Source organism: Tachypleus tridentatus, unplaced genomic scaffold, assembly GCF_004210375.1.
Source record: "Tachypleus tridentatus isolate NWPU-2018 unplaced genomic scaffold, ASM421037v1 Hic_cluster_2, whole genome shotgun sequence".
Classification (NCBI taxonomy): Eukaryota; Metazoa; Arthropoda; class Merostomata; order Xiphosura; family Limulidae; genus Tachypleus; species Tachypleus tridentatus.
In genome coordinates, this window is record NW_027467782.1 from 2,853,791 (window position 1) to 2,863,395 (window position 9,605).

A 9,605-nucleotide genomic window follows, 5' to 3' on the forward strand; every position below is an offset into this window, starting at 1 on the left:
CTCAGGTGGTCTGGTATAGAAAGGAGACAGACTGGTCTAGATGCACTGTGTTGGCTAGGATATCACACATTACCATGGGAAAGGTGGACCAACCATCATATCTACAATTAAGGATGTCATCCTCTTTTTTGACACCCAGTTTAGTGAAACGAACTGTCAACGTGGGCGAAGACTGTATCTGGTTATGAGCGTTCTTCCACATGTGTTTTCCTCTAGGTTGGGATGCTGCACTCCAATAGAGATGCATTTGGACACTTTCCGAAGAGTGCTCATCACTGTTTCCTCAACCAAGTCAGTGTGAGTTAAGGTAAGATGTCGTGATATCGACTCTCACTTCTGGTATTTCTTTTCTCGGAAGCGGCTGCAACAGTAGAAGTAGTCACGTTCCTGTTGAAACCTTGGGTAGGTGGAACTAGTGGCGGCAGAAACTGAACGGTAAAGCCATCTTATGAGAAGTTGTATCCAACGGAAATATATTTACGGTGTATGAGAATATTAAGTTTTCATAAATTTACAATCAACGTCCTATAACTTTTTCTTTAAAAGATATAAACACTACACATGTCAAACAAAGCTCAAAATCGACATTATCAAAACTGTATTCAAATTTTATGTGTATAATCTAGTGTATATATAAATAGCTATAAATAAACGTATTTATTGGTCTTTTTGTTTGTAAGTTCAAAAGTAGAATTATTTGGTTTTCTTTATGCAAAATACTTACCGTCATAACTTATCAGTATGTTTAACCTGTAAAGGCAGATCGCAGATACAATGACACATTTAAATGATATAACAGTAATATCGGATTCCATGTAGTCCAAAACATCAATTATGGTAAGGATATTGTTGAAACATGATATTCAGAAGAGATTCAAAGAGACTATATCCACATGTTCAGATTATTTATTGATACGAATAATTGAAATAATGTATATATTTTGCAATAAGATTTGATCATAACTGTAGGTGTTTACCTGAACTGAGTCATTGTGTGCGGCTCTTAACATTTTTATAACATATCCATTTTTCATCTCCAGTCACTAACCTGTCCAAAAAAGGTGAGTTACGTTCACACGAGTGCAGAGAAGTGCAAATGTCCATTCTTGCTCTAAGGTTGGCTTCTGTCAAATCATAGAGACCCATTTTTCAAGTTTTGATACATTTCCAAGTTGTTGCAGATGACGGTGAACTGTAGAATTAATCTTCTGTGCTGGTTCTTCAAATGCTGCAGTACAGTCTTCATCAAGTGCAGCCAGCAGCAAGTCATCATTAAACTTAAACTGTAATCACCTGATATAAACTTCTGAAACTACGTTCGACGTTTACTTTCATTTAGAGAATCCGTACCATAAACACCTTGAATGTTGTTTTGTGGTTTCTGCTGCACTATTGCATTTTTTAAACTCATAAAGTATTAATATGTCTAATGTCGGGCTGAAGAGAAACAAAAGTTTCTGAACGCCCCTGGTTTTCCTCAGGGGTCTCCCTAAGGTCTTTAAAACCAAAATTACTATCAAGTCTAAAATGAATATGTCTGATGTGTTCCTCAGACACATCCATATTCATGAGGGTTTATTTGATAAATGATCTGAAAAAGTAAATTTTGGACAGTTTCTTTTATTTGTCTGAGCATTTTATGCACGTCCTAGTTCATATTTAAGTCATTGAAGCCTTCTACAAAGACAGAAATAATGATGCACTTTCTGTATTGAAATTTCGGACATCACTTATGAGATGACCTGATAAATCAGGAAAAATTTTATTTAGTTTATAATGAATAATAGACAATATTTAAATCATGTAGGATTACTTTAAAACAAACATTAAGCTGACTGTGTACAAGATAAAGAATTCTTCCGTTAGATAAAAAGAGTCCACTGTGAACAAAATCAAACAAATAATTATTAAAACGATACAAAACACTGTTGTTCTGTATAGTGAAACAATCATTAAGAAACTCTTATTTTACTTGACTTAACATATATAAATATATGGACACATAACTTGTTAGTTGATTTGTTATCACGAAATACTGATATATATATGGATTTGGTATTTAGTTGAAACTTCAAAGTATGAACAAGTGTGATGTAGTGTGTGGTTCAGTTCTTTGTTTATTCAATAAAATGTATTCCTGAAGTTCATATGTATATCATTATATAAAATTTAATGCGAAATTTATGTTGTTGCTATAGATTTAAGTATTAGTGCACAGTTGGTACAATGTATACAAGGAGGTTGGCATACATATTTGTAATCTTTTCTATAAAATGTGTCTACTCTGAGTGCATGCTTACATAATCTCAGACATTTTGTGCTAGTTCAAACATCTGAGAACCTGTTTGAATCAAGTGCCAAAGAAAGTTAATAAGATTTTTTATCTTATTTGCATCATGGCACATTTCAGACTAAATTTGTTTCAAAAGTTGTTACATTTTCCTCCTCAGACCTTTACTCTTTTGCTCTGTCAAAGCCTCCATCACTTGAGAAATGTGTAGCTCACAGTAAAGGTTTTCCAAAATTCTAATCAAGAGTGGCGATCGCTCTATTGTCCTGACCTCTTTCAGTTTGTTTTCTTGTTTTGTTTTTGTATTTCTTAATTTCACACAAAGCTACCCGAAGGCCATCTGCGCTAGACGTCCATAATTTAGGAGTGTAAGACTAAATGTAAGGCAGCTAGTCATCACCACCCACCGCCAACTATTGGGCTACTTTTAAATAACGAATAGCGGTATTAACTGTAACATTATAACACCCCGCGGCTGAAAGGGCGAGGATGTTTGATATTACAAGTCAAACGCCTTATCTCACCTGGCCATGTTGGACCTTCAGATAAAGCGGTGTCACAACAAAATGTCATGACCTGATCTGTGATATCATAATATTCAAGCAAACTGTAAAGGTTAACTGGTTACCCATGACCTTTTGAAGAAAGTATTATTCCTAGAAGTAAATCAACTAGATCTAAGAATGAAGTAGTAACACTGACTACAAGCACCAACTATAAGTTTTCTATTCTCCTCCAATTCACTCACCATATTTGTAACAAAGTGAAGGTCAATATTTGACTTAATATGTCTTATCTGATGTCTGTAGCTTCAGGTTATTAACATGTCTTATCTGATGTTTGTAGCTTCAGATTATTAGCATGTCTTATCTGATGTCTGTAGCTTCAGATTATTATCATGTCTTATCTGTTGTCTGTAGCTTCAGATTATTAACATGTCTTATCTGATGTCTGTAGTTTCAGATTATTAACATGTCTTATTTGATGTCTGTAGCTTCAGATTATTAACATGTCTTATCTGATGTCTGTAGCTTCAGATTATTAACATGTCTTATCTGATGTCTGTAGCTTCAGATTATAAACAATTAATTTCCAGGCTCAAAGTAAGTGATGTTTTAAATCCTCTTGAAATGCTGCATTTTTTTTTTCTTCCAATTATTTAGCAGAAGTAGGATAAGTTAGAGCCATTGCAAATGACAGAATATGGGTCCGTTTCACACTCATTGGCATCGTTTTCCTTGTCACTACAACAAACTCACATCAAAGAACAACGACATGATGTCTTCGAGTGACCGAACCATTGACAGTGGAAACATCTGAGAGGGTTTGGAATGTATGTTTGTACCTTGCAATAAAGATAACCTGCCTTGATGGTGGCAGGTGGCCACGATGATGTGAATGTTAAAATGAGGACATTGGCTGGATTCATAATTCTGTCTTTGTGAGTAGAGAGACAAAACCCCTTGGAGGGAGAAACCAGCAAGAATCTTCGGCTTGTGTGACTAATATAATAAAAGTCCATGGGGAGATATACATGTATATAATTGTCAGTTTTGCATTTAGCGTTTTGTGGTTTCATTCATGTTTCAGCATTTTTTACCACTACCTCACCTCACATGCATGGATATCACAACATGTGACATGAAGGTTTGTCGGGTCTATATAGAGATACACACTTTCCGACGTTTTGCAGTATTTGTGATCTTTGGCTCGGCATGGCCAGGTGGTTAAAGCACTCGCCTCGTAATCCGAGGGTCACGAGTTTGAATCCCCGTCACACCAAACATGCTCGCACTTTCAAACGTGGGGCGTTATAAAGTGACGGTCAATCCCACTATTTGTTCGTAAAAGAGTAGCCCAAGATTTGGCGGTGGGTGATGATGACTAGCTACCTTCTCTCTAGTCTTACACTGCTAAATTAGGAACGGCTAGCACAGATAGCCCTCGTGTAGCTTTGCACGAAATTAAAAACGAACCAATCTTTTAATTTTACAATTACGTATAAAAGGAAGGAGCTTTTCACGTCGTTGTTGTTTATTCTCAAGCGCAAAGCTACACAAAGGTCTGTCTGTGCTCTGCCCACCACGGTTATCGAAATCCAGTTTCTAGCAGTATAAGTCCACAGATGTACCACTGTGCTACTGAGGGTCTTTTTCGTGCTTAAGATAAATAACCTTTTATCAATCATTAATTTACATAACTTCCGTCCAGAGGACAGGCACTCCAGCTAGAATAAAATAAACAATTCTTGTTTTGTTTGATTTAGGTTCATGGAAGTATCGTATACGTGGCACTTAAATACATAAGTTGGTTTATTATCAAGTATTTGATTTAATGTCCAATGCTATGTTACTTTTAATCACATTATGTTGCATAAGATCGATTGCACAGGCTTGCATTGGTTTCATTGTCGTGGAATGTTTACATGCTTTACAGTAGCTTATGTACGCCGAATCCGAAAATATACCTTTATTTCTCCATCACCTACAGGTTCTTCACAAAACGTCATATGCACTTTTACATAAGTAAATCATTTTCATTGTAAACGGATCACATTTTGTTATGCTTGAAATGTAGATAACCACAAACTATAGATTTCTCTACACCGATTGCGACGTGAATGTTTTATCGATCGTTCTAAAACTCACGAGAAATACACAGTTAGTATATAAACGGTTAAAAGCCGCATGATGTATCATTTCTGGATAGTATTTGTTGTTGTTGTTTTCAATATTATATGTTCGTTGCTATGGTAATAAGAGGTTTTATTAATGATCTAAATATATTCTGTTATTTTTGTATAAAAGTGATCTAAGTAAGAGGGTTTTTTCCCTGATTTGTTAAAAATACTTTCGTGATAGAAAAGATGGATATTAGTATCGATGTCTGCAGAACTGAATCATTGAAAATCCCTTATTAAAACAAAAACAACTTTTTTGAAGTTTAAATTGGAATACCTGTGTTATTAGATGAACAAAAACTTAGCATGATTGACGTTTCTTAGTTTCAGTTGAGAAAATTTATATTCCCGGTTCTATTTTACTTTGTTTGCCATGTTATATGTAACTTCATTGTTTATTAAACAAATAATATCCGTGAGATCTCTAAATGTGGACTGCGCGTGAAGCTCGTCACATCGAAATGGTGTCACTGTCACAGACTTAATGCGGTGTTTAACTGTAACCTCATAACCTGCCTTGATGTCATAAAATGACATTGAAAAAGACCTATAAAACTGACTTCAAAGTACATAATATCAGCATAAAATTGAAAAGGAATTACTTTTTTAAAGAAGGAAAAGTATTAACTAAATAATTCCATTAAACTTTCATTCATAATGAGATTTTCCAAAAAGGAACATGAACGGCGTGTGTGTCTGGCTAGCTTATAAGTGAGTTATGTATGATGCTGGATCTTTCTCAGTATCGTTTTTCAAAACCGCTTCTGTTTCCACTACGGTCCAGACTCGCATTATACTTCTTAAAGCGATCAATTAGATCCTTTCTATATTACTTCCCGAACTCGATAACTTACCAAAAGTTGCATCTCAATTGATTACTTGCCTTGAATCAGATTAGGAATTATTCTTCAGTGGCTTCCATTACAGAAAGAGAAGTTCCCGTTACTCATAATGAAATTTCGCGCAAAGCTACACGAGGGTTATCTGCGCTAGCCATCCCTAATTTAGCAGTGTAAGCCTAGGGAGAAAGCAGCTAGTCATCACCATCCACCTCCAACTCTTGGGTTACTCTTTTACCATACACTGAGACCCCAAATTAATATAGAATATAGATACTAATATAATAATTCAAGTATATGAAACTGTCAAAAAACAAAACACGTGCTCACCCAAAACCAAAATATGGATACAGATTTGGATTGGATTTACAATGAATATTTACTAAATGAGCAGCAGAAAACCAAATTTAGAAATCTGTAAATTATAAATTTAGATAACTTTACAATAAAACAAAGGAGGGATGAAGTTTTGGATTAGTTTAATCAGAAATTCACTTCTTGGAAAATTAGTAGTGAAGATGAATGTATAAAAAAAAAAGTCCGGTTACAGGAAAAACAAGAAACTTTAACTCGAAAAATTAAAATAATAATAATAAATACACACCGAACAGACACGTGCACTTTAGATTTGTTTGCATCGCATATTTATCAATAAAGTAAATGTAAAAATACAAAAAGAATCAATAGTCTCCTAACAAGAAGTGATCCCTTTCATGAAATGAAACTTCAGAATGTGACACCAGGATATGTTCATTTATAGAGCACAGTAGGAATTCCAAATTAGGAAATTTAAAAGTATTGATGATAGAAATAGTAATGCTAATGAAGTTGTTGAAAGCAAATGAGTACGTATTTACTTCCAATACAAAGTAATGATAGAAGTTTAATTATAATCTTCATTAAAGAAATCCAAACATAAAAATTCATATTATACAGATAATCGCTTCCATGTAAAAATATAAATTCAAACATTAAAATGCGTTAACAAGAATTCTTACACTTAGATTCTATCTAAGAATAATTACAGGTGGAAATTTTTTGGGATTGATAGTAACATTATAATGCCCCCCACGGCTGAAGGGCGAGCATGTTTGGCGCGAGGGGGATGCGAACCCGCTTGGCCATGCCGGGCCCCTCTAGTTTAGTACAAAAACATAACGTAAGGCTTAGCTGAAAACTACTTTGCAAACTTTATTTTGCTTTTTCCTACAACTCAGTGTCATAAACTTCTAAATTAAAAACTATTTTGCTGTTATGTCATCGAAGTTGTCATAAAATAAACCTTTCTAATAAATCAACATGAATATTCAGCATTCAACATAAACATTATAGTTGACCTAAAATTCAGATGATAGTTTTATTGTTTAAGAATGATGCATATTCAAATCCCTGATAGCTTGAAGGCAAGTCTTAAAAATTATAATGCTAAATATCGGGATTCGATACTGTAGTTAGTAGAGCACAGAAGACCATTGTTTTTCATAAAGTGTCCTTTACGCATAAACTTTGATTAAACAACTAATAATGAGAGACGCGTCTCTAATCTAGTCAAAACTCCTTTCCTGAGTGAGTCAATTCATTTGACGAAACATTTCCGGGGTAAAGACGACGTTCGCTTGCATTAGCGCTATCACTTCACATACGCAGCAAACCAGATATGTATGGCTCAGTAACGTTCCATTCATCATACATCCACAGACTATTTACAAACACTCTTCTAGAGCAGCAAACTTGTATGACATATATCATCATTTTGAATCAATGGTAGTAATTGTCACTATAATTACTAATTTTTTTACAAGAATGGAATATATTGTACTTTTTTAATCAGCCAATAATCGATAGTGAACATTATATAATATATAAGGTAAATAATGCCATATAATAATTCAGTGTACATACAATAAAATGCAATGTTTTTTATTTTTAAAACGCAGTTGAATTTTATATATATCTGTGTGATACACATCACAGGATTCTGATGCATCATGTTAACAATTTTATATATATGTGTGTGATACACATCACAGGATTCTGATGCATCATGTTAACAATTTTATATATATGTGTGTGATACACATCACAGGATTCTGATGCATCATGTTAACAATTTTATATATATGTGTGTGATACACATCACAGGATTCTGATGCATCATGTTAACAATTTATATATATCTGTGTGATACACATCACATGATTCTGATGCATCATGTTAACAATTTTATATATATGTGTGTGATACACATCACATGATTCTGATGCATCATGTTAACAATTTTATATACATGTGTGTGATACACATCACATGATTCTGATGCATCATGTTAACAATTTTATATATGTGTGTGTGATACACATCACATGATTCTGACATCACATGATTCTGATTCATGTTAACTATGTTAACAATTTCTGGAGTCTGTCAGTCACTGTTAGCACGCTTTTTTTTTCTCAAATAACGAATATTTGATCTCAAGATAGAATTTGACTTGAGTTTAAAGTTTGTTTCAGTTTTATGATTTTGTTATCAAGTTTCAAAGCGGACAAAAGGAACTGTAGATTTAACTAAATAATTCACTCTACTCCTTCAGCATGACATGAGTTTAATGTTTGTTTCAGTTTTATGATTTTGTTATCAAGTTTCAAAGCGGACAAAAGGAACTGTAGATTTAACTAAATAATTCACTCTACTCCTTCAGCATGACATGAGTTTAATGTTTGTTTCAGTTTTATGATTTTGTTATCAAGTTTCAAAGCGGACAAAAGGAACTGTAGATTTAACTAAATAATTCACTCTACTCCTTCAGCATGACATGAGTTTAATGTTTGTTTCAGTTTTATGATTTTGTTATCAAGTTTCAAAGCGGACAAAAGGAACTGTAGATTTAACTAAATAATTCACTCTACTCCTTCAGCATGACATGAGTTTAATGTTTGTTTCAGTTTTATGATTTTGTTATCAAGTTTCAAAGCGGACAAAAGGAACTGTAGATTTAACTAAATAATTCACTCTACTCCTTCAGCATGACATGAGTTTAATGTTTGTTTCAATTTTATGATTTTGTTATCAAGTTTCAAAGCGGACAAAAGGAACTGTAGATTTAACTAAATAATTCACTCTACTCCTTCAGCATGACATGAGTTTAATGTTTGTTTCAGTTTTATGATTTTGTTATCAAGTTTCAAAGCGGACAAAAGGAACTGTAGATTTAACTAAATAATTCACTCTACTCCTTCAGCATGACATGAGTTTAATGTTTGTTTCAGTTTTATGATTTTGTTATCAAGTTTCAAAGCGGACAAAAGGAACTGTAGATTTAACTAAATAATTCACTCTACTCCTTCAGCATGACATGAGTTTAATGTTTGTTTCAATTTTATGATTTTGTTATCAAGTTTCAAAGCGGACAAAAGGAACTGTAGATTTAACTAAATAATTCACTCTACTCCTTCAGTATGACATGAGTTTAATGTTTGTTTCAGTTTTATGATTTTGTTATCAAGTTTCAAAGCGGACAAAAGGAACTGTAGATTTAACTAAATAATTCACTCTACTCCTTCAGTATGACATGAGTTTAATGTTTGTTTCAGTTTTATGATTTTGTTATCAAGTTTCAAAGCGGACAAAAGGAACTGTAGATTTAACTAAATAATTCACTCTACTCCTTCAGCATGACATGAGTTTAATGTTTGTTTCAATTTTATGATTTTGTTATCAAGTTTCAAAGCGGACAAAAGGAACTATTTTATGATTTTGTTATCAAGTTTCAAAGCGGACAAAAGGAACTGTAGAT